Raw genomic sequence first — 23,862 nt, 5'->3', positions numbered from 1 at the left:
ATTTTATTTCCTGGCGAGTCACAGAGCTCTCCATCTAAAGAAGACTAGAGATCCAAGATGACCAACGTGAGAGCCCTAGAAGAAAAAGCCCCTTTCCTCGGCCCCTCTCTGGCCACACCGCTGAAGAGTGGTGTTCCAGGGTCTCATTTCAGTCTAGAAAGACTCTCCCTTCCTCATTTTAGCTCCTTGAGGGCAGGCTGGACCCCTGTGCTTTCTTCCCCCGTCACCTGGGCCTACTATGCAATAGATGTTTGGTCCACACAGGCTGACCTGAATTAAGAATATTCCGGAAACTTCTAGTGTGTCACAGCCTCTGGAGCACCTGGGATCTTGTAAGAAATGTGGAATCTCAGGTCCCAACCCAGACCCAAGGTCCCCAGACAATCAATGCCACGCGCTATAAAGTGTGACCCGTGATGTTCCGCACCCTCCACTTTTTTTTTAATATACCTTTGTTTGTTTGTTTTTTCACACCAACGTAGAAGATAAACTTTCGTTTCCATTCCGAGTCATCATATGGAAACCACACATTGTCTTATGACCCAAAAAACTTCAAGTGATCTCGGAGGGAACTTTACCTAAGAGATTACTTTGCTTAAAATGCCAAGTGATCCCCAATCTCAAAGAATTCCGTGAGAAACAGTAGCGCCTTATATAAAGACTGCATTAAAAACAAATTCCCCCTTTAAATATGTTCACATTTAATGAGTGTTTATTTAGTGCTCTAAGGTGCTATTAATCATCTTCATATTTAAACTAGAATTACTCAGAGTTGAGTACCCCATTAGCATTCAGCAATTTCTACCCTTTGGATAACTGTCATCGACAAGTCAGCTCATTTCCTACACCTACTTATTACTGAGCACTGATGATTAGCAAGGCCTCTGAGGGATGAGATGCTGGGGGGAGTATGACTGTGGCGGTCCCTGACCTCCTATCTTTGCTACACATAGAATGAAGATCAGGGACACGCTAATCAAATATTTCTGTAAGCAAATAATGCATATCATTTCCACTATTTAAATGCAAAACTCAATTAGATGCTTCTTTGATGCAGTCAATTACACTGTTGCTATAAGAAAGCCAGGAATACGGTGTCACTGGGCTATTTTCAACACCTCATAATCTGACCTCACTTGGGAAAGAGATGCCCCCTGTGCATGGGATCACCATGGCAAAACTGACTTTTCACGGAAAGAATAAAATACATGCTTGTTTTAGAAATTAAGAAAAAGGACAGCCCTCTGGAGGCTTAAGTGTCAAAAGCCAAACTTATGAAAAACTACTATAAATGTGGTGATATAAAGAGCATATGTATGCATTGTTATTTTAATCTGAAAGAAATCACTAACTTTGAATGTTTAACCTAAAAACTAGTAGCAGTGCTAAGAGCCAGCTATAAAGATTACCAAGAGTTAAGAAAGATTGTTCCAAAAATAAGATGAATTCAACTTCATAACGACACACGTCAGATGATGTCGTCATTTTAAACTATTTTTTAAATCATTTTCATAATTAAATAGCCAGAAATAGTAAAAAGGGGCCCAAACGCTTACAAGAATCAAACGAGCTTAAAAACAATTGTCATTTTCTACAGAAAGATGAATTCTTGAGTCACCATCTGAACACTCGCTTCTCCAATCAGGGAATTTTTTTCATCACACTAATTAGTGAAGCCTCACTTGGTTATTTTCTTGGCATGTTTAACTCTTTGGGGGGTAACGTTTTATTAATAACATATTTCCTCTGGAATATATTCCCTTCTCTGGCCTCCATGGGAGTCAGTACGGGGAGCAGTGAGAATAAAACTGATTCTACGTCTGCTACAGTGGGACAGATCAGCAAATAAACAGAGGCATCGATCTCCAAGAAGAAAATGGCTAAAAACAGCATATTTACAATTCTTCTAATCCACACTCCACATCTCTCTGTGAGAAGACAATTATTGAAAACCTTTACCGTGCACACTTTATTTTTAACTAAATCTTTAGGTAGACTGCTGAGAAATGCCAATACTTCTACCGGTCTCAGTTTAGCTGTGCAGTCAAACAGATTTTTTGCTTTTGCAAAACAGTGGCCCAAGCCTGAATAGCTCATTTAAACATCATATGTATTGGGGAGTTATTTTAAAATACATTTGGGGGTTATTTTTGGCAAACTTCTCCTTCAAGAAATCTTCTGGGCAGAAAGACACAGCTACGACTTGCCCTTGAGTTCTGAACTAGCACCTCCCAAGGAAGAGCAATTAAAACTTGCTGTGCTTTAATGCAAGTCATAATGAGTTGGTCAATTCACTGATCAGGGACTGAGTTAGCTAGTGTCCGACAGACAGAGGGATGGACAGGGCTGAACCCTGCCAGGAACTGCCTTAGAGCTAATTATCTGGGAAGTCCAAATGGGGAAAACCCTTCTATTAAGGAAAAGAAGATTTAGGTTCTAAATAACCAAGAATGACCAGTTCGTCTCTGCTAATTAAGTCAATAACTACTCAATATTTTACCTTAAAGAAACAGACCAGTCAATTTAATGAATCAAAGGTGCACGTACTAAAAAGACGAAACTCGCCAAGCTCTCCCCTTTCGGACCCCTTCTGAACACCTGTTGAACTCAGGGGCTTTTAACTTTCCGAACTAAATCCTCCTGGATACAACCTTGGGAGCTTTTAGACTTTCTGGAAGTGCGTACGTATTTTAAGGTTCCGTCTTGCTTCATCGACAAAACTGGTTACTAATTATTTATGAACCACAAGCCTAAAAACAAACTTTCTTACCTTGAGCAGTTAAGGAGGGGCAGGCAGAGGAGAGGGGCTGGTTTTTAATTTGGCCCCTTGGTACCCGTCCCTACCCCCCCTCCACCACCACCACCACCCTCGTTACCGACCCCGCGGCGCTCTACGGAAAGGTCAAAGGTAAGCCTCCCTCCTCGCCTCTGGGAGGGGGCACACCTCCCAACAAAACAAAACCCTGGCATCCAACCTGAGGAGCTCCGGGTGGCACGGCGGCGCGAGGGGCTGAGCCACGCGCTCTCCGGGCGTCCAGGGGGCAGGCTCGGCACCCATTCCGGCCCGGAACCAATTCCGACCTAGGTGGTGCCCGGGGCGCGCACGGCACTCTCTCCGGGGGTCCGCGGCGCCCCACGCTCCGGGGTGGGGGGCGCGCGGTGGGGCTCGGGGAGGCCAATAGGCGACCCTCGAGGCTGCTACCCGGGCACGGCCTCCGCCCACCCCGAAGGTACTCTCAGAGCACCCCAGACCCTGAGGTTCGGGGTGTCTCGTCCTCTGCCTCTTTGGCGAGACGCACCCGGCGCCCACCCGCCCGGCCGCCGCTGCGGTCCCGCAGGACGCGATGTCCCCGCCGCGGAACTCGGGACTGGGGGTGGGGACCCAACCGCCCCGCGCCCCCGACCCCCGCGCCGCGCAGCCCCGGGCCCAAGCGTCCCTCCCCACCCCGCGTGTCCACCGCGCCGGCGAGCAGGTGACGGAGTCCCGCGACCCCGCGCGCACGTCCTCCCACCCGGGCCACCCGCGTCCCGGGGTGCGACCCTTACCTCGGAGCGGGCCGGGGCGGCCCTGCGGGGCCGGGCGCGGACTGGGCCGGGAAGACGCGCCTCCCGCCGCCGCCGCTGGGAGCCGAGGCGGCGACCGGGCGCCGGCGAGCTCCTCCCGGGCGGCGGCGGGAGGCGCTGCTCTAGCAGCCGCCGCCGCCGCCGCCGCGGCTGCGGGTCTCGGAGCTACGCGGCCGCGGCTCCCGGGCCGCCGCCGCCGCCGCCGCCGCGGGTTCCCTTGGCTCCTGCGGGAGGCCCGCTGCTCGCGCGGCAAACTCTTCCGCACGCAGCGCCGGCGGGGAGAGCCGCGGCCGCCTCTTCCCCCTCCCCCACCCACCACCCGCCTCCTCTCAGTCCTCCTCCTCCTCCTCCACCTCCGCCTCCTCCTTCCCTCCGCTGCCGCCGCCGCCGCCGCCGCCGCCGCCGCCGGCCGGGTCTCTCCTGGCCGCGCGCGGGGCCTTGGCCGCGCGACCCAGCCTGGGCCACGCACCCTGCGCGCCGTACGGGCAGATGGACCCCTGGACCCCCCCAGCTTCCCTGGGCGGCGCAGACACCCGCGCCCCGAGGCCGCCACCGCCTCCGCTGGGCTGCCGGGGACGCGCGGCGGGGTCCGGCCGGGGGCGAGGGGTCGGGGCTGGGCGCGGGGCGGGGGCGGGGATGTGCTTAGAGGGAAACTGGCCCGAGGGAAGGCCGGCAGATGCGGGGCTGCCGGCTGAGGTCCCGTCAAAGTTGTCAATGGGGGTGGCAGGGAATCTTCCTTCCCCTGCCCCGTGCCGACCCTCGCCCTGCCCGCGGCCACCCCGCTGTCCCGTGCGCTGGGGGACGAGCGCGCCACCGCGGTCCCCTGCACGCCGTCCTCGCGGGGCGAGCCTGCTCGCGGAACCCCAGCCAGGGCGCCGGGCGCGTCTCTGCGCGCCGACCACTGCACTTTCTCAATGAGAGGCGGCGAGGGTCGGGGAGACGCCGGCGAGCGTGGTTCGCGGAGGACCGCCTGCTGGGGAGGAATGATCGCTGTTTTTTTCAAGGCGAACGTAGCTGGTCCGGAAAATGGGTCAAGGATGGAAAGGAGCGGGTTCATTGCCCCCCTCCTAAGCAGAGGCACGAGGGGTGGGGGACCGTGGCCAGGAGCGCGCACCCGGAGCTCCACGCGGCCGCTCCCTCCCCTCCCCCGCTGCCCTCCTCTCATTTTGCACCAGTGCAGGAAATGTTCCACTGACCTACATATTTTTCCAAACATACGTGACCTTTTTTTTTTTTTTTTCCCTCTGTGGGAGGAGACAGGCGAGAATCCAAGAAAAGGAGAAGCTGGAGCGGCGCGCGCGAGGAAACAGGGAGGCTTTCACCGAACACAGACACGTGCACATAAATAGTCCCAGGAGCCAAGAGCTGCTGTTCCATAGTCTGCTGGGCTCCGAGACAGAGTCGGGTGGGAAGGGCAGACCCCGCGCCCCGCCGAGGCCCGGATCGGTGACAAGCTTCCCCTAGCCTAGCAGACCCCACTCCATCCTCGGCGGCGGCGTTCCCCACGTGGAGGCGCCTGGCGAGAAGCCCAAAGGAGGGGCGAGGTCTCCTACCCCCGGGAGGTCCCCCTTCCCAGACATCACAGTGGTACAGTGCCTGGCGCAGCGCTCTGCGCCCAGCAGCCTTTTTTCGGATGTCCCTGGGTCCTTCGCACATTCCAGCAAGTAGCCCTGGAGAGGAAAGCGCCCCCACCGGTCCTTTTCCATCAGACTCCTGTTTTGCGGCCAGAGGGAATCTCCTAGGGCCTTTCCTCTGAACATTAGACGGGGCCCCCAACTCGGTTCCAGGGCCCTGGCTTTATTCTCTCCCGGCTCGAGTTCAAGACAAACCCTCTACCGCGCAGACCCGACCCACAACGCCTTATTTGGGCATGCAACGCCGCACTGTCAATTAGATCAAAACGCTCACACAGAGCTCCTTTTCCCCCCTGTAAAGTAGGTCATTCTCTTTATTTCCCTCTTGTATTATTTTTGTCTAATTCTCCTCCTGAAAAATAATCAGCTGCAGGAGCCTTGCGCATCCTGAGAAGCTGTTATTCTTAGGCTTGCTTCTGACTTGGAGGGCTTTTCAAGAAGGAGGAGGACGCGTTTGGCACGTCGTGGTCTTGAAGTACCTCCCTTTCCAAAAGGAGAACATCTTAAAACTTTATTTTGCTTTGTTCTTTTACCCCCTCCCTTTACTTCGGCCAAGTATGTTTTGCCCTGCCCTTAAAGCGTGGCCGTGACTAATATCTACTAAGGGATAAAGTTGTGTGCCTTTAACCGGATTTAATGCAGAATTTAAAGCCACCTCCCTTCCTTTCTTGCTTTGAAAACGATTCCAGCTCCCTCCTCCTTCTCCCTTTTGGGAACTAGTTGAACAATCGTTAAACGATCTTTTAGGAAACAAATGGCCTACAGAAATAACACAGCAAGTAATTCCACATTGCAACAGATATTTTTGCTATGGTCTGTTTTTACCTGTTGCCTGGTAGGATATCCTATTAAGTGTGTGGTTCCTGCCTTTTGATCATGGAGATGTTGTATACGTAGTTGTACTTATTCCAGACGCCGTCCCATCTCCTAATGTTAATTCCACTGGGGTAGGACACCTGTCTGACCATAAGGGGGAATGGAGTCTGCAGCAGAGAACCCAGTCAGGACCGGAGCACATCACGCCCTTTCCCCAAATGTAGACAAGAGTCAAAGAGGGAAGTTTACCTCCTGTTCATTCTTTGCATTTGGCAGTTCAGTTCCTTTTATTGGCATTTGTTGAAGGCTTGTCAGGAATCAGGCTGGGCTTGGCCTGTGTGGGATGGAGGGAAATTTGATAGCAGTTTATGTCTGTACAAGAAGGGTTTACAATGTAAAGGCAGGGATAAAGATGAGGCCAGAAGAATCAGGATGGGCTTTCTGGAGGAGGTGACATTGCTGCTAGAATTTTTCATCGACCAGATAACAAAGTCTCATTGGATCAAAATCTATGCATTACTCAAAATGTACAGCATAGAACAAAGGAACCATCTCAAAACTGCATTGCCAGTTTGGAGAAATTCTGAAGTTTCATGTGGTTCGTCCTGTAAAAGAACATGGCTTTATTGAGTATATGGTGCAGTGATATGTCCAGGAACCCCAGCTATTTTTCAAAAAGTGAATATTTATGGAGGGGAGGATCAAATTGTTTCACTCTAGTCGGTTATGTCCATCTATGAAGATAGCAGAGAAACAACTGAAGTTTTTTCAGTCTAATCGGATATTCTTTTTCCTCATAGCAGTTGTGTCATATCCTAATTAAAATTAGCCAATTACATTCTCAAAATAGGTACAGTAGAAGTGTCCATATATAGTGCTACACACAGGTGGAAGGTGTGGATGGTTACAAGAACTACAGCACTAGCTCAGGGCCCCATATTAGGCATGTATAGTTGGTAAATTAAACACACACTTTAGGAGAAACAGCAAGGACAGTGTTCTATGCTGGATGACATCATCTCGTGTTTTTTACTAATTTTAAGACAGAAGAGCCTTCTTTTTTCTTTTTTTTTTTTTTTTTTGTACGAATGCCCAGAAGTCCTTTTATGGAGTCTTACCTCTGAGTAGCGGTTTTCGCTTAAAAAGAAAAAAACCCCACAATTCTATGCATCATTAAGTAGAATAACATCGCGCTAGGGAAGACAATTGTTGCAACTGAGGCAGAAGGGAAAGTTGGGTTAGAATAAGGATGAAGAAGAGACCTCAGAGCCCATAACTGGAGACTGAATACTCAGAGGCCAGGGCTGATGAGAGAAGAAAGATTCAAGAATGTCCACCTGCCTTTGGTTAGAATTTGAGGTTAGAATTTGAATGCCTTGGTTCTGCAGAAGCTTCAAAGCGAGAGAAAAGTATGGGCTAGGGATTCGGTCACTGCAGCAGGCTGGGCCCGAGGATGCTACCAGGAGAGAATCAAGGCCCCGTGCAGCTTGTCTGGGAGAATGAGGGCTGGACTTGGCATTGGTGCCTGTTAGATCATGTGGCTGGCAAAGCAAAGAATGAAGTAAGATTCCCTTACAAAGCTGGCATGGAGGGCCCAGGGAGAAATCTGGGCTGGTGGAGCCTGGAGGTGACAGAGCCTTAAAGCCTCAGCTAATCCCCACTAGTTAATTGCAGTGCTTCTGAGGACACACCACACACACACACACACACACACACACACACACACACACACACACACACACACACACACACCCCGGAAAAAGAGGTGGCAAGACTGTTGACAATATAGGCACTTGAGAATAATCTTTCCTTACAGTTAAGTCGCCTGAGGAAGTCCCTTCATGTACCTTTTCTCTAATAAAGTTTGATTTTAGGTCCCATTTATTTCTCTTCTAAGAGAATCTTTAAAATATATATATGTGTGTGTGTGTGTGTGTGTGTGTGTGTGTGTCATCTTGGGCATGTTACTTAACTTCTTGTCTCATTTGTAAAATGGGATAGTAGTAGTATTGTTGGGAAATTATGTGAGATAGTATATGTAATCTAGAGCACTTACAATGGTATATGGTTCAACCAAAGACTATATATGTGTTTGCTTTCTTCATGGTATTTTATTGTATATATGCAATATAATTAATTTAGTTTCCAAAACAAAGAAAAAATAGTATTTAATTTTAGAGCACTTTTAGGTGAGCACCAAATTGATCAGAAAATACTGAGTTCCCATACACTCCCTGCCCCCGGCCCCACCAGAGTGGTACGTCTGTTACAGTCCATGAAGCTCCGCGGACACATCAGTATCACCCAGATCTCTAGTTTCCATTAAGGTTGACTCTTGGGGTTATACTTCAATAGGTTTGGATAAAAGTATAATGACTCGCATCTGCCGTTATCGTATCGTACAAGAGTATTTTCACTGCCCTAAAAGTCCTCTGTGCTCCACCGCTTCATCCAGCCCTCTCCACTAAACCCTGGCAATCCCTGATGTTTTTACTGTCTCCATAATTTTGCCTTTTCCAGAATGTCATGTAATTGGAATCACACAGTATCTAGCTTTTCAGATTGGCTTCTTTCACTTATTAAAATGCATTTATGTTTTCACCATGTCTTTTCATAGAGCTCATTTCTTTTTAGCACAGAATAATATTCCGTTTGTCTGGATAAGAGGGTTTTAAAAGTGATATTTTAGTAAGTAATGCTTTCAGTAATAACAGGTAATATTTGTCTGATACTTACATGCCAGGTATTTACGTGACCTCATTTCATCTTTGGAAGTCCCCGAAGTGATTTAGGATTTCCAGGTGACAGATAAGGAATGTGACACAGGCTCAAGGTACCGTCAGTCTCTTGGCAGATGCGTGGCAGACCAAGGTTTGATCTTTGCTTGAAGACCACTGCTCCTGTGCTCCTTCCCTGCCACCTGATCCAGCACTCAGCCGTGTCAGATGCCAGCACAACGATATTCATGGCATCATTCACTCGCCATGAGATCCTGCTGGATAATGAACTAGCGCCAAAGCAGGCATGTGCTGCTCTGTGTATGCACATTTCTTGTCTCTGTTTTCTCTTGTTCTCCTCTCAATACATCAGTTATTAATATCTTTACTCCATTCTTGAATCAGCTCTCTTCCAAGCACTTGAAATAGAATTCCAGAATGAAGGCTTGGGGTTGGCAAAAGAGCAACACTTAGTCCTGATAAAACACAGAAGGAAATAAAATCACTGGGTCCATACGTGTGTTATCGGCATCTCAGCATCTTGCCAAGGGCACTGTTTGGACTTTGGTAATGGCCTGGTTGGGAGTGTCCTTTTGTCAACATCTGTGATCTTCAAGCCGGCTCTAGGTCACAGGTTGGGAAAGGAAGCAAATTCCTCCCGTGAAAGGGAAAGTTTGGGTGACAGCGAAGCTTTCCTCTCTTGGCCCACGAGAGTGGGACCAGGGTGGGCCAGCCCAAGGAGGAGGCCTTGCTCAGCTGTTACCTCTGGTCATCCTTCTGCTGAAGGCAGTGGCCGGGGATGTAGCCTTTCTCACTGGAACTAGATTGTTTGCTTGGGGGCAACCCCACCTTTCACAGCCTGTAGAAGGTGGTGAGACGGTGAAATATGGAAGGAACAGTGGCTCCAAAGCATGCAGAAAGCTGAATGCAGGAAGAGTCTTTTGTGCACAGGATGCCAAGAGATGGAGGAAGGAAGGTCCTTGGGATGCAGACGTGGGTGGGCTGTAAATGTGCCAGGAGGATGGGGTGTCTCTCAGCTCCTGCGATTAGCTGAGCAGATTTCAGAAGCAATTGTAGAGTCAGAGCTAAAGCACATACAGTATAGAAGAAACCACTGCCACTCTGTAGGGCATTTGCTCCTAGCCTCCATTCACGAGGGGACCGGCCAGCTGCAGAGACATGCGCTTTTCCAACCTGCACAAGAAGCACCCTGTAAACGCAGGGCAGAAAGACAGCTGTGTTGACACACAAGTGGCTGTTGTCCTTTGCTGTTCTCAGCTCATGTCCCATTGAACTCAACTAAGAGGTCATTTAATGTATTTATGTGTGTCTGTTTGTTTAAAATGGGCATATTCAGCTCGTTCTCAGAGTGGTTTCCATTTCTGTCTCGTTTTAAAATTCTCTGACTCGGGAGCAATGCTGTTCGAATAGTTAAGTTTCTATACTAACAGATGCATAATCTACCATGTACTTTGCCCAGGAACAACATTTAGTGATCCAAGATTCATTACACACAGTTCACTTGAAGTGAACAGCTAATGATAGAAAAACGTTCTCCAAGGAGCTATTTATAACCCCTCCTAAGTAGGCAGAGGAGATGCATTTCCTGTATGGACAAGCATTATTTTCTCAGTAAGCTTTGTTACAAGGTTTTGGTGAGAAAGAGCTTTTCTCAATGGCTTGGTTCTAACACTTGCACTGACAGTGAGCATGGTTCTCTAATAAAGACAACCTCATTCGATGTTCTTAAGATGTGCTATTGCATGTCTCTCTAGATTTCTTCCTTTCAAGGCAAAGGAGGGATTGCCCTGAAATGAAAGATGCTTTCCTCATGGCAACGGGGCTTGACTATATTTTTGCATTCCAGAAGTTTCTAATTAAAGCCACTTTTCCTTTTTGTGATACTAGCGAGGTTCAGATGAGGCAAAGTGTCTATGTCTGGGAGTGACTGAGTACTAGGGCTTTTCTTTAAAGAGTTTTCACTTGCGAATTTGAGATGCCAGTGGGTGGCATTTTGTTTTCTTGGCCCTGAATGATTCAGACCAGTGGTTCTCAAAGTGTGTTCCTCGGGCCCATGGCATCAGCTTCAGCTGGGAACTTGTTAGAAATACAAATTCTCAAACCCCATCCAGATCTGCTGCATCAGAAACCCTGGCAATGGGCCCCAGCAAAGTGGGTCAAGAAGACTTTCAGGAGATTCTAATGGATGTAACATTAGAGATCTGCTGATTTAGACAGTTGGTGATGTCGCAGGTAGGGGACTGTTCCACAACGATACGGTTTGAGCTAAGTTTATTGCCGTTCCTGTGCTAGCCCCTGGGTTAAGAGAGAGATGGCATTCATTTATTCAATCTTCACAATCACCCTTTGAGGATGGTTTTGTTATTATCCCCTTTGACAGATGACAGAATGGGATCTGGAGGGGTTACGTTACTGGTGCAGGGAACGGGGCCAGCCGGGAGCAGAGGCAGGATGGAGACGGGGGTCTTTCTGCTGCCCAAGCTGATGCTTTGACCACCCTGCACTTCTGCTGGCCATGGGCACACCTGGCCAGGTGACTGATAAGAATTTAATAAGCCCCCTTCCTCAATTCTTCTCCCTATTTTCCTAGTTCTTTTTCCTTCTCTTTCTCTCAGTATCTTCTAGTCATTTCTTTGCTCTTTGTTCTCACTCTTTCCCTCCCCCCTCATCCTCCTCCATGGAAATGAACTGCTTTGAAATATTACATCCCATCTTTCACATTATTCTCATTCAGCTCTTCATCAGAGTCCAGCCTGGCCAAGTCTGAAGCATAGAGCTGAGCCAGCATCTGGTGACTTCAGGCTGTGTTGAGAGCCAGTTGGCTTGACTCTGGTCTTCAGAGAAAGTGAAGCAGGCAGGGAGGGATATTAAGTTAAAAGGCATATTACCCAGGGGGGTTTATTAAACACAGCAAGCTGTACCCATGCTGTACAAGGTGGGTTCCGTAGGCGTTGTTTGAACTCACAGGGAGCTGGAGTCAAGAAATAGACGTTCGTACTCTAAATTAACATAAAAATTAAAATGTGAGGATAGTGCCTGGATGGCAAGTATAAAACATTAAAGAAATAGAACTGAGAGCTTAGAAATAAACCCTCACAATTATGGTCAATTGATTTCGACAAGGATGCCAAGATAGTTCAATGGGGAAAGAACAGTCTTTTGTAACAAATCGTGCTGGGACAATGGATATCAATATGCAAAAGAATGAAGTTGGACCCCAACCTCACACTGTATAAAACATTAACCTGAAATGGATCGAATGCATACATGTAAGAGTTAAAACTATAAAACTCTTAGAAGAAAACACAGGGGTAAATCTTCATGACCTTGGATTTGTCCAAGGATTCTTACATACGATATAAAAAGTACAAACAACTGAAGGCAGGGAAATAGACAAGTTGGACTTCATCAAAAGTAAAAACTTGGGGGCTTCCCTGGTGGCGCAGTGGTTGAGAGTCCGCCTGCCGATGCAGGGGACACGGGTTCGTGCCCCGGTCTGGGAAGATCCCACATGCCGCGGAGCGGCTGGGCCCGTGAGCCATGGCCGCTGGGCCTGCGCGTCCGGAGCCTGTCCTCCGCAACGGGAGAGGCCACAACGGTGAGAGGCCCGCGTAACGCATAAAAAAAAAAAAAAAAAAAAAAAAAGTAAAAACTTGGGACTTCCCTGGTGGCGCAGTGGTTAAGAATCCGTCTGCCAGTGCAGGGGACACGGGTTCAATGGCCCTGGTCCGGGAAGATCCCACATGCCGAGGAGCAACTAAGCCCATGCACCACATCTACGAGCCTGCGCTCTAGAGCCCACGAGCCACAACTACTGAGCCCACGTGCCACAACTACTGAAGCCCGCATGCCTAGAGCCAGTGCTCCACAACAAGAGAAGCCACCGCAGTGAGAAGCCTACGCACCGCAACAGAGTAGCCCCCGCTCGCCTCAACTAGAGAAAGCCCGCGCGCAGCAACGAAGACCCAACACGGCCAAAAATAAATAAATAAATAAATAAAATTTACTTTTAAAAAAAAGACTAATAACTGAGGATTTCATTTATAGGAAACTCCAAAACTGGCAAGTCTATAGAGATGGAAAGTAGATTATAGTTGCCTACTGCTGGGGGCATTTAGGTTTGGGATGTGATGGATAGAGTATAGGGTTTTTTGGGTGATGAAATGTTGTAAAATTGATTGTGGCGATGACTGTATAACTTTGTGAATATACTAAAAACCCCTGAGTTGTACCCGATAAGTGGGTTAATTGCACTGGATGTGAGTTCCGTCGGCAGAAGAATGTTAACAGAAAAATAAAAAAGCTCCATTAAAGGTACCATATCTGCCCATCTCTTCCCATTGAAGCCTCCTCCACTCGTGTGGCATCCTGCCTCTTTCACACCAAGGTCCTGACCGACCTCCTCTCCCCACCGTGCCCCTCCCCCTTCCTTCTTCCATCCCGTCTTCCTGCTGCCCCAGAAGTGAACAGGCTCCCGCGGCTCTCTCTTCAGCCTCTGGCTCTTTTCCTTCTTTTTCGGGAGAATCCAGTCCTGTGGTTCTTATTCCAAAGCCTTTCAAAATCTTTATCTCTGGTTCTGGGACAGCTCTCCTCCCATGTTGCCAACTGCCCGCCGATATTTCCATTTGGATGTCTCCCACTTCACTTGTCTAAAACCAGTTTGTTTTCTCCTTTTCCCTCTTCTCCCCACCCCAGCTCATTCTCGCGACTGCCCTAGTCCTATGAACGATGTGACTTTTCTTCCACTTACCTGCGCTTGAGAGCTGAATTCTGCTTTTAAACGCTTCCTCTCTCGTCTGCTCTGGTTACTCTAGAGCTGAGGCTGATAGGTGCTTGTCTCCTGGTGTTTCGTTCACTCCCCTCTCCCTTCCCACGCCCATTGTCTCTCTCTTCTGTAGTTCAGCCCTAAGTAGGGGAGCTCACTAGCATTCTAACTGGCCAGAAGTAACTACAGAATATGAATTGTGGAAAAAAAGGAACATAGTCGTGACCTAAGGAAGGGTTTCAAAACTCCGTGCCCTGAACTCCATGCAGAAGATTTTGTGAGAGAGTTGTACGAGAGAAGAAGAAACCCAAGGGCCTGGAAAGAAACCCATGAACTAAGGAAGCAGGTCATCTCAGGGGAAATTGACACATATGCCCCGGGGTATGGGTTTAGAGAGCCCGCGGCGGGCCTTGTATTGAGCCAGTGGACTCCGGTACAGCCAGGCCAGTGGTGGATGTACTAAAATATGTCTGTGCTCGTGGGTAAACAGCCGCTATCCTGAGCCCACTGACTGCCCCCCCATCTCCCTGCTGCTCCCCCAGGACTGCCTGAAACTCCCCACTGCACAGTGATGACGAGAACCCCTGCTGGTGGCTGTGCCGTCACATGGCTCCGACTCTATAACCACCTGGTCTCAACTTCGGTGCTTTTCCAGTGGCCGCCAAACCGAGTCCACACTCCTTGGCATCCTCAGGACCCACCTGAATCCAACCACAGCCTAGCTCTCCAGTCTATCTTCCATTACTCCCTACACTGCATTCCACATATGTGACGTGTACTATCCCCACATCAAATTCTGCTTTTGCCTTTCCCTCCCTGCTCTGCTGAAATTCTTCCTCTTTCCCAAGGTGTTGTTCACGTGCTATCAGGAAGTCATCCTAGAGTCCTTTGGCCGGGTGTGAATTTTTCCTTCCTCATTGGTTATTTTCAGGTACATAAAAAAATAATATTTATAAGCATACATGTATATTTCATGCATATGTTATTATATATGTATTTAATATATCTATCTTTTTATGTGTATATATATATAATTGAATGTATTATTCAATTTTTATAGCCCAGTACCTTCAAGTTGTTGTATCAATTAGGGTTATTTTGGATGTAGGAGCAGAAACAACTCTGCTTCCCCAAACTTGCATCTCCCTTGTATCCACCACACGGCCTCACGGCTGTGAGTCCTGTCCACTCCGTAGGCCGATGGCTCCCAGGTGGGTGACTCCAGGTTTATCTACCCCCTTTGCCTACTTGGCAAAGGAAACTTCCTGAATCCTAACTACGGCAGCGGGAGGATGGCATCCAATAGATGCAGAATTCACAGCCTTTCCTGCTGCACCTCATACCGAAATGTCTCGTCTTAAATTAAACCTCATGCGCTTTGGGCTGTAAGCTGTACCCTGCCTGAGAGCGAAACATTTTATTTCAACAGCTTTTTTTTTTTTTTTTTTTTTTTTTTTTTTTAAGTAGGGACTGTTCTAGCTCTCCTGGACTGGCTAGCAGATTCTGAATGTTTCTTATAAAAATTTATGCTCTGTTGGAACAAGAGGGGAAAACTCCCAACACTCTCTCGTGGGGTTCCCAGTGGACCAGAGCTCTCATTTTATATCCCAGACACGGAGCTGAGGATTTTAGAGTTTGTTTAGGTTCGGTGACCTGTTCCAGCATCTCAGGGTCCGAGGAGTCATGAATGACTCCCTCTCCTATGGAGCCACCTGGTTAGTCCATGGCCTGGAGCGCTATACGCATGGTGATTGGTTTTTGGAGGAGACCTAGAGACTGTTTTAAGAACTCCCGAGTTCTTACCATGTGCCAGGTGTTAGGATATTCTCACTGAATAATCCTGCTACCTCTTGCAGTAAGCATTTCTCCTTTTGTTGACGAGAAACTGAGGCTCGGAGAGGTGAAGTCATTCCCCAGTCTAACCCCCGCGTACGCAGGAGACCAGGAGGCGTCAGGAGCTGTACGTGACTTATGCACTCAGCCTCCCCGAGTTCTGGTCCCTGATTCCCTGGGGGACAGCATCCCACCCCCAGGCTGCTCATCCACTGCCTTCCTCTGTCCTCCTGGAGCCCCTGGGACTGGGGGGCTTGGTGGCATCAGCTCAATTGACGCTCTCAGCCTGAGAACCTCCACAGAGCATCGACCCGCTTATTTGTCTCCAGGGAGGTTCGTTTTCCTTGTAAGAGGAGCTGGGGTCCAGCCACGGTCCCTCCATGTCTGGTTCCACCCAGGTCGCCCCCAGAATCATTTGGTGAGATGGGGGCTGTCCTGGTTCAGGGTTGCTAACGCTGGGATTTTGGCAGACGCAGACTGAGAACTTTTGGAAATGGTGTTGAAATCAAATGAAGGAACTGAGAAATCCCTGAAGCAGCACCTAAATCCTGCTTTTGTTATTGAGCAAAAGAGAAGCAAGTGGGGGTGAGGTAGAGCAAAGGAGCACAAGAGGCCGCTTGAGGCGTGTCATGTCAGATCTAAAAGCGGGCACTGAGGCCATGGGGCATCCCGTTTAAGGCAGGCCCGGTTTTCTACCAGAGGAGAAGCTTCTGCAGTAAACGAATGCTGCTAACATTGGTTAACTATTATATTACCTTCCTCAGGTAACATAAACTGTTATCAACGGTCCAGGTTCAGCGGTGCAGGTAGTGCACTGCACAACTTGGGGCCTGTAGTCAGACTACCGGTTCATGAAAAATGCACTTGAACTCAGGAAGCCCTTAGGGAGATGATGCAAATGATGGCAAGTGGGTAACTCTGCAAGAGGATTTGGGACGGGGGTGATATATGTTGCAGAAGGGGACAAATAGAGCCCGTGGCAAGATCAAGGGCTTTAGAAGCAGACCAGGTCCCATTGTCACCATACCACCACTTAGTAGCTGGGTCACCAGGCAGGTTACTTAACTTCTCTGAGTCTGTAAAAGGGATGATGGGAGGTTCTTCCTTGACCCTCTGTGCCCAGGGGCCTATTGGCTACTTGTCAGGCCTGTGGCTTCCTGCATCCTTCTACTCCTCCTTAGCCGGGAAGGGGGACAAATTGGGGGTCAGTGACCCAGCTAAAAGATCCCTTACCACCCAAATCCAAATGCAAAGGGCTTCACGCAGGTACAAATGTTATATATATTTATATATATATATATATATATATATATATATATATATATATAAAACATATATTCTATATATGTTATATATATATACACACACACGTATATATTATCATAGTAAAATATGCATAACATAAAATATACCATTTTAACCTTTCTTTTTGCAGTACGTGGGCCTCCCACTGTTATGGCCTCTCCCGCTGCGGAGCACAGGCTCTGGATGCGCAGGCTCAGCGGCCACGGCTCACGGGCCCAGCCGCTCTGCAGCATGTGGGATCTTCGCGGACCGGGGCACGAACCCGTGTCCCCTGCATCGGCAGGCGTACTCTCAACCACTGCACCACCAGGGAAGCCCATTTAACCATTTTTAAATGTACAGTTTCAGTGGCATTAAATACATTCACATTGTACAACCATCACCACCGTCCATCTCCAGAACCTCTTTCATCTTCTCAAACTGAAACTCTGTCCCCATTAAACAAGAGCTACTGGGGTTCCCCCCAAGCCCCTGGAAACCACCATTCTGCATTCTGCTCTGTGGATCTGGTGGTTCTAAGGATCTCACAGAAGTGAAAACATACAGTATTTGTCCTTTTGTAACAGGCTTATTTCACTTAGCATAATATCTTCATGGTGCATTCAAGTTGTAGCCTGTGTCAGAATTTCTTTCCTTTTTAAGGCCGAATAATAGCTGAATAATAGTCCATTGTATGGAGAGACCACATTTTATTTATCTGTTCATCACTGACGGACACTTGGGTTACTTCCACCTTTTGGCTTTGTGAATAATGTTGCTATCAACATGGGGGTACAAATATCTCTTAGAGACTTTCTTCACTTCTTCTGCATATAGACCCAGAAGTGGAATTGCTGGATCATTAGGTAATTCTAGGATTAATTTTTTGAGGAACTGCCATACTGTTCCCACAGCCACTGCACCACTTTACATTCCCACCAGCGTGGCACAAGGGTTCCAATTTCTCCACATTCTCATCAGTGCTTATTACTGTTATTAAATAATACCCATCCCAGTGGGTGTTGCACATATATTTTTACAATTAATGCCAAACACCTCTGAGTTGCCTTTATTTCTTTGCGGCAGCCTCCTGAGATTGCTGTGGGCAGAGGGATGGAAATCCCCCCATCTCCTCAGAAGTGATGGGACCAGAAGAGTCACTGCCGGTCCATCACCAAGGTGTACAGGTGACAGCCTGTCCTGAAGACAGGGCTCAGGTGCCGGTGGCGAGAGGAAACACAAAATAGGGTTGGATGTTTCTCCTGACTGAGGCATCAAGACGAGCTCCGAGGAGGGAGTGGCCTCCAGATCTTACCCCAGAAGACAACGGCTTCATCCTGTGTATGTGTGTTTACTATCCCCGTAACAGCAACAAGTGTTTTCATTTTTTTTTTTTTTGGTCTGGGCACATTTTAATACCCTACTTCCTAGAATAAGATTGTTTCTTCCTCCTTCCTTCCCCTACCCTCCTCTTCTTTAATTTTTTTTCATCAAATGCTTTCTGAATTCTCGCCAGAAAGAAAGAAAGGGACGAAGAACAGCCTGTATCCAGCTCAGAGAACCTCTGTGCACTGCGGTTAAGGAATCACAGACTTAGGACATCAGAGGTTTGGACAGTGTGCAAGCCCGGGATGCCCGGCTCCAAGAAGAGGCATTTGGGGGTGAATTGCGGCCCAGGCTCTGTTCTTGGCTCCAAGCCCAGCATCCCCAGCTGGTACCTGGAGTTGGGACTCTGGCTCTTGGGACATGACTTTGCCATCAGATGTCAATTATCTGCTGTCTGTTTTGACCTACCAGCTGGAGAACTTTTCCACTCAGAACCCTGCTCTGGGCCCTCTCCTGTCTTTGTTCCCCAGATTTCCCCAACAATCTTCTCTCCCTGCTGCGTTTGTAGCCCCATGGGGGAAGGAACAGGAAAATTTCGCACATTTTCACTGGAATAGAACTGAAATGGGGAACAATGCAGGACCCTGGATGAGAAGAGTGCCCATCCCCGCAGCAGCCACGGGCCGTCACAGCCACATCCCCCCCACCCCGAGAACCCCGGAACACACCCCCAACCCTGGGCTCCGGGGCTCTCGGGGGACTGGCATGTGTGCATTCATTCCCCAGCCTCTCCCCGCAGTGGCCTCTCTCTTCTGATGGATGTCCCATTAGGCAATTATTAAGTATCACACCTTGCCCCTTACCCTACGATTGTTAAAAAGATAGATCCAAGTAACCTGCCGTGCACTGGTGCCATAGAAGGAAAATAAGGCCAATTTAAAGACATGAGGCTCGACTTCCATCTTGACGCACACCCACATGACTGCCTGCACCTCCCACTCACTTGCAGTCGGATCTGGGAGAAGGTTACCGAACCCGCTGGGAAATTATAGCTATCCAGCCCCTTGATGTGTGGGCCCTGGACTACCCACCAAGGATTCTGGAATAAAGAAGTAATGCCTCCATCTGAGCGCCTGAATCCACAGGAACGGGCCTGTGTGGGCATGGGAGCTGGGCCTGGGCTCTAGAGCGGAATTCATATCCTTCATCTGCAATCAGCCCATTCTGATAACAAGAACAGTTCACTCCGTCGTTAATGGGAACGCTATTCTCACCCTGATGGGAGGAAAAACGCCCAGAAACATGTTTAACGGATTTTTTTGATGCTTGAACATGTTGCAGTGATTTCCTGCTCCCAAAAAGGACACGTTGATAACTTTTCCATATGGTAATTTTCTGTTATGATGGTTAGTGGCGAGGCCATTTTTAATATTAAATTCCGAACGGTCAGCAGAATTTCGTCCAGTTTTCAATCGGCAAGACCCGTTAAGTTTTCAGAGAGGAAGTCGTTATTTCTTCTCTGTTTATTCATAGTGAATAGACTTCTCTGTCTGAGTCATCTCATCTTTTCATACGTGGCATCAGGTTCATCAAAGACCGAGGGTTACAGATGCAAAGGCTCCCTAACGGGCATGTCATTCTCACGGTGCAGAGACGCAGACACTAAGTTTACTCAGGTTACCTTTCCCAATAACACTCTGTGCGTCAGCGTTGCCAGGGTAGATGCAGCCATGCCGAGGATAGAACCCTTTTTTCCATGCAGAGATGGATCTCACGCAAGCAAGGCTCCCTTCCCCACCCGACAGCAGGCTGTCTCACACAACTTAAAATATTCAGAATGCCTTCTTCCCAAAAATATCAAAGAAGACTCTTTCAAAACTTATTTAGTATCACTTGTTTTCCCTCCTGTGGTTGGTATTGACAGCAGAAGAAACTATGTGCGTGTACTTAATAGAAATAAGGCAGGTGATCGTAAAGATGATATTAGCTCTGGAAATGATGCAAATTTGGATGTCTGACATGAGAGCCTAAATGGTTTGCAATTCTCTCCAATTAGAATTGTGAATTCTCTTTTATAAAAGGCAAGTTACAGGTCTAGCCTGAATGACCACCTAATATAAAAGGTAAATGAAAACCAGTCTTTTCAGAAGCTATTTTGCGCAGCCCTTCACTTTTGTGATTTCTTTCGTTCCCACTTGCTTCTGTGAATTAAACTATGTTCAACTTGCCGGCTGAGGCAAATGAGGCTTTTTGGAAGTCTTGGTTTTATTTACAGTAAGTCCCCTACATACGAACCTTCAGGTTGTGAACTTTCAAAGATGCGAACGTGCGTTCACATGTCCAATCGCGTAAGTTCGTTCACGTGTCTGGCGTACGTTGTCACGTGCGTGCGTCCTCTCCAAGAGGCTGGGTTGTGCTTTTGTGTACTGCACAGAGTACAGTATCTTTATTCCTTGCCTGTTCGCTCAGTGCCACCCCCCGTATGCCAGCTGTTGTACTCTACGACCGTACTTTTCAAGGTACCGTACTGTGAGCTTTAAAATAGTTTTTAAAAAATTTTTTGTGTTTGTTGTTTATGTATTATTCACGTGAAAAGTATTATAAACCTATTACAGTACAGTACTGTATAGCTGATTGTGTTAGCTGGGTACCTAGGCTAACTTTGTTGGACTTACCAACAAATTGGACTTACCAACGCACTCTCGGAACGGAACTCATTCGTATGTAAGGGACTTACTGTATTTACACGGGGCGCTAGACACGTCATAATATAGCAATCTGCTGATGCCAGGTTATGTTTCTTTTAAAGAAAATCATAAGCAAGAGCTTCCCTGGCACACTGAAGCGTGTGTTTTATCTCAGGGTCTGCAAAATGTGATAGACTGTATTGGTCCACACTCTTAGTTGCAGATAACAGAATCCGCTCTGAGTGGAAGGAGATCTACGTAGGGGTAAAGGTAGCCTTCAGAATCACTGGGGAGGATGAAAAACTGCTGTACAATAAACAGGAATAATATTTAAAATCATACACGGAACAGGCTGCCAAGGAAGCTGACGCTTCTTTCCTGACCAGGAAGATGCTGCCTCGTCTGCTGGGCCCGGCACCTTGTCACTTTTGCCTCATTTGGTACTTACAGGCACCTGTGCCCTCTCTCCGTGTAACTCTGTTCAGAATCCAGCTGCCTGGGTCTCCATCTGATCCTTAGGTCCCAAGTCTTAGCCTGAACCCTAGTTGCCAAGAAGTCTGGGAAATGTAAACTTGCCAGCTCCTTCCGTGCTGGAAGGCACATTCGAATGAGACAGGAATGGAGTTTGAAGTCAGCTCACAGTAGCTACCACGTGTGAAACAGACCACCACGTGGGGAGGGGGGGCGGAACCAAAAGAAACAACTTGCAGCTCGGTTTGCCAGCTCACACTCCCCAGCTTGGGGAGTTTGGTATAAACTAGTTGGTGGAGAAGCTGGCATTGGTCCCTGGTCCTGGCACCCTGAAGGAGTCTAACTAGTGGTGCCTACTGGCCACCTGGCACCCCTCCGGGTCCACTTCCCAAGCAAAGCTGCAGGAAGGCCAGAGGATGGCTTCAGCGCCTGGGTCTTCTGTCTGGAGAGCACTGTTCTCCCCCAACCCCCAAAGGATCTGGGGGCTTCTAGAATGCCCCCCCCCACACCTTCTCTGCCTCCTCTGTGCCCAGGCCTTCCCCTCGGTGGCCCTGGCTCTGGGAAGGTGGCAGCTGCTTCTACTCCAAGCTGCACCCCTGTGGGTGCTGCCTCAGGGTCTCAAGTGCAATGTACAAGGTAGACTTGTTTGTTTCCACATGCAGCTTGAGAAAGCCAGTTGTGATGGTACAGCTACTCCTTTTATGTTTTCTTTGCTTATTTCTTCTTATTTGGCTTTCATGAAAATCCCAAGGTTTTAAGAGAATTATGGATCTATTTGAAAGAGGCAAGTAATAGCAATGACATCCTTAGATTTTTACTACGCTTGTGCTTCTGTAATACATATATGTAACCATCCTATGGGCTAGGTTGAATTATCCTCAATTTATAGATGGGAAAACTGAAGTTCAGAGAGGTTAAGTGACTTGCTTAAAGTAACACAGCAACTCTGGTCTGGTGACTCTCCAGGAAGAGGTTCTTTTTCCACGTATCTTACTCTTTGGGCATAAAGATACGAACAAGAGTAGATGGAGGTGGGAGGCTTGGTATTGGGGTGAGTGTTGTGTGTGTGTGTGAAGTGCTCATGCAGATTTTTACATAAATGTATGTATGTCACCTACAGCGCATGGCAGGTAGTATGTTGCCATTTTCAATTGAGATCTTACAACTCAGCAGTTTATACCATAGTTATCCCCTGTTCTACCTTAACAAAGCCAGGGTAGCGGGGGGAATCAGGCCAGGATGGGACACGTGCTTTTTATTTGCCACGTGGGGCTGATTGGCAAGATGCCTGTAGAGAGTCGATGGTCCAGGGAACTAGAAAACGCTGATCGGCCCCCCACGAGGTCAGACACTAGGCAGCATCTGTCTCCAAGAATGAATATTCCCGGACTTGGCCTACACTAACCCTGGGCTGGCGTTTCTGTTTGTCACCTCATGGAATGGGTGAATGAAATGAAGAAGGGGATGGCGAGGTTGGCCCAAGGCCCTTCGGTGAGTGGGTAGCCCCGGTGGATCTCCCAGGTCCTGCCTGGACCCAGAGGGGCGGACTTCAGCCTGGGTTCCTGAGAAGGGCTGGTCCCTGGGAAAAGGGGGCAGAGTCGGAAGGGAAGGCTCAGCAGGCATGTTGGGAGGCTGACTCTTGGCAAAATTCACTCGCTCGTGCAGCCTCCTTCTGTACCACGTGCCAGTGACACACAGGACACCCTGCTGCCCCCTGCATCACACCCATAGCCAACTATTCCTGCTTTGGAGGAGCTTCTATTAATGAACAGATGGATAACAACAACGATAATAAATAACAGGTCCACGTGTGTAACATTCTACACCTACAAAGCATTTCACCTGCGGTACCTGGTTTCCTAGGCACAACTTCCCAAGGCAGGAGGAGTGGGCCCGTGACCATTTCCTAGGGAGACTGTCTAAGGCTCAGAGAAGTTAGACTGCCCTGCATACCAACACTCTTTATTTTAATAATGATGGTTTCAAGCCAGAAGTAGACTGTATTAATGGGAGGGAGAGGAAAACAGTGAAAGCACTGTAGGTGAGATATAAGGTTTTATTTCCCCGGCAGTGACCAGGAGTTCCCTCCCCCTGACATGGCACCCAGCACCCCTTCCTGGCCCACTTCAGGTGAGGCTTGCCGCTCTCCTAAGTCTCCGTGCCCAGCAGCTGTGGCTTCCCTGTGTCGTGTCCCTCCCCCGACCCTCCTGCAAAAATTCTCTGCTGGCTTTCCACTGGCCGCTGGTCCTCTGTGTGTGGCCTCAGGAGGAAGCCATGGCACTGAGCCACCGGGGGGAGGGAGGACACATCCCAGTGAGACAGGCTGGGACATGGGACCCTTTGCTGCAGTGCTTGCACCTGGACAAATGTCTCCTCCAGCAACAGAATACAAAGACACTGTAAGGGACTAAAGTAACTGGGGCACATTATGGACCACAAGATACAAAAAGACCAAAAACCCAGCTGCCACTTCTGAGGAGCTGGGAGCAAAAGCAGGGTCCTCAGCATGACCCCGGTGCACGGCACCACCAAGGGGTGGGCAGACCACCTAAGCCCCCGCTGCAGTCTGACCCCGCTGGACACACCCCTACCCTCACCCCACTTAAGGAATCAGCTCGCCCCGCCATCAGAGAGCAGCAAGGACAACTGTTACTTTTTCTCAGTCCCTCTACTGTAGCAGAGACCCCAAACAGGCCTTGCCTGAATTTCTTGTCTGGCCTCTGATCAGTTTCTGTTGATTAAGG

General features: G+C 48.6%; 1 protein-coding gene across 1 annotated transcript in view; it reads right to left on the bottom strand.

The window, feature by feature from the left end:
• Nucleotides 1-3,748, bottom strand: part of NPAS2 (neuronal PAS domain protein 2) — a 181,491-nt gene extending 177,743 nt beyond the window's left edge. The window contains 1 exon segment of the mRNA XM_032653019.1: nucleotides 3,547-3,748. The gene's annotated coding sequence lies outside the window, so the exon portion shown is untranslated.
• Between the last annotated feature and the right edge of the window lie 20,114 nt (nucleotides 3,749-23,862).

This window comes from Phocoena sinus, chromosome 13 (assembly GCF_008692025.1).
Source record: "Phocoena sinus isolate mPhoSin1 chromosome 13, mPhoSin1.pri, whole genome shotgun sequence".
NCBI classification, from domain to species: Eukaryota; Metazoa; Chordata; class Mammalia; order Artiodactyla; family Phocoenidae; genus Phocoena; species Phocoena sinus.
The sequence above is the reverse complement of the archived record's forward strand: the minus strand, read 5'-3'. Positions and strand labels throughout refer to the sequence as shown.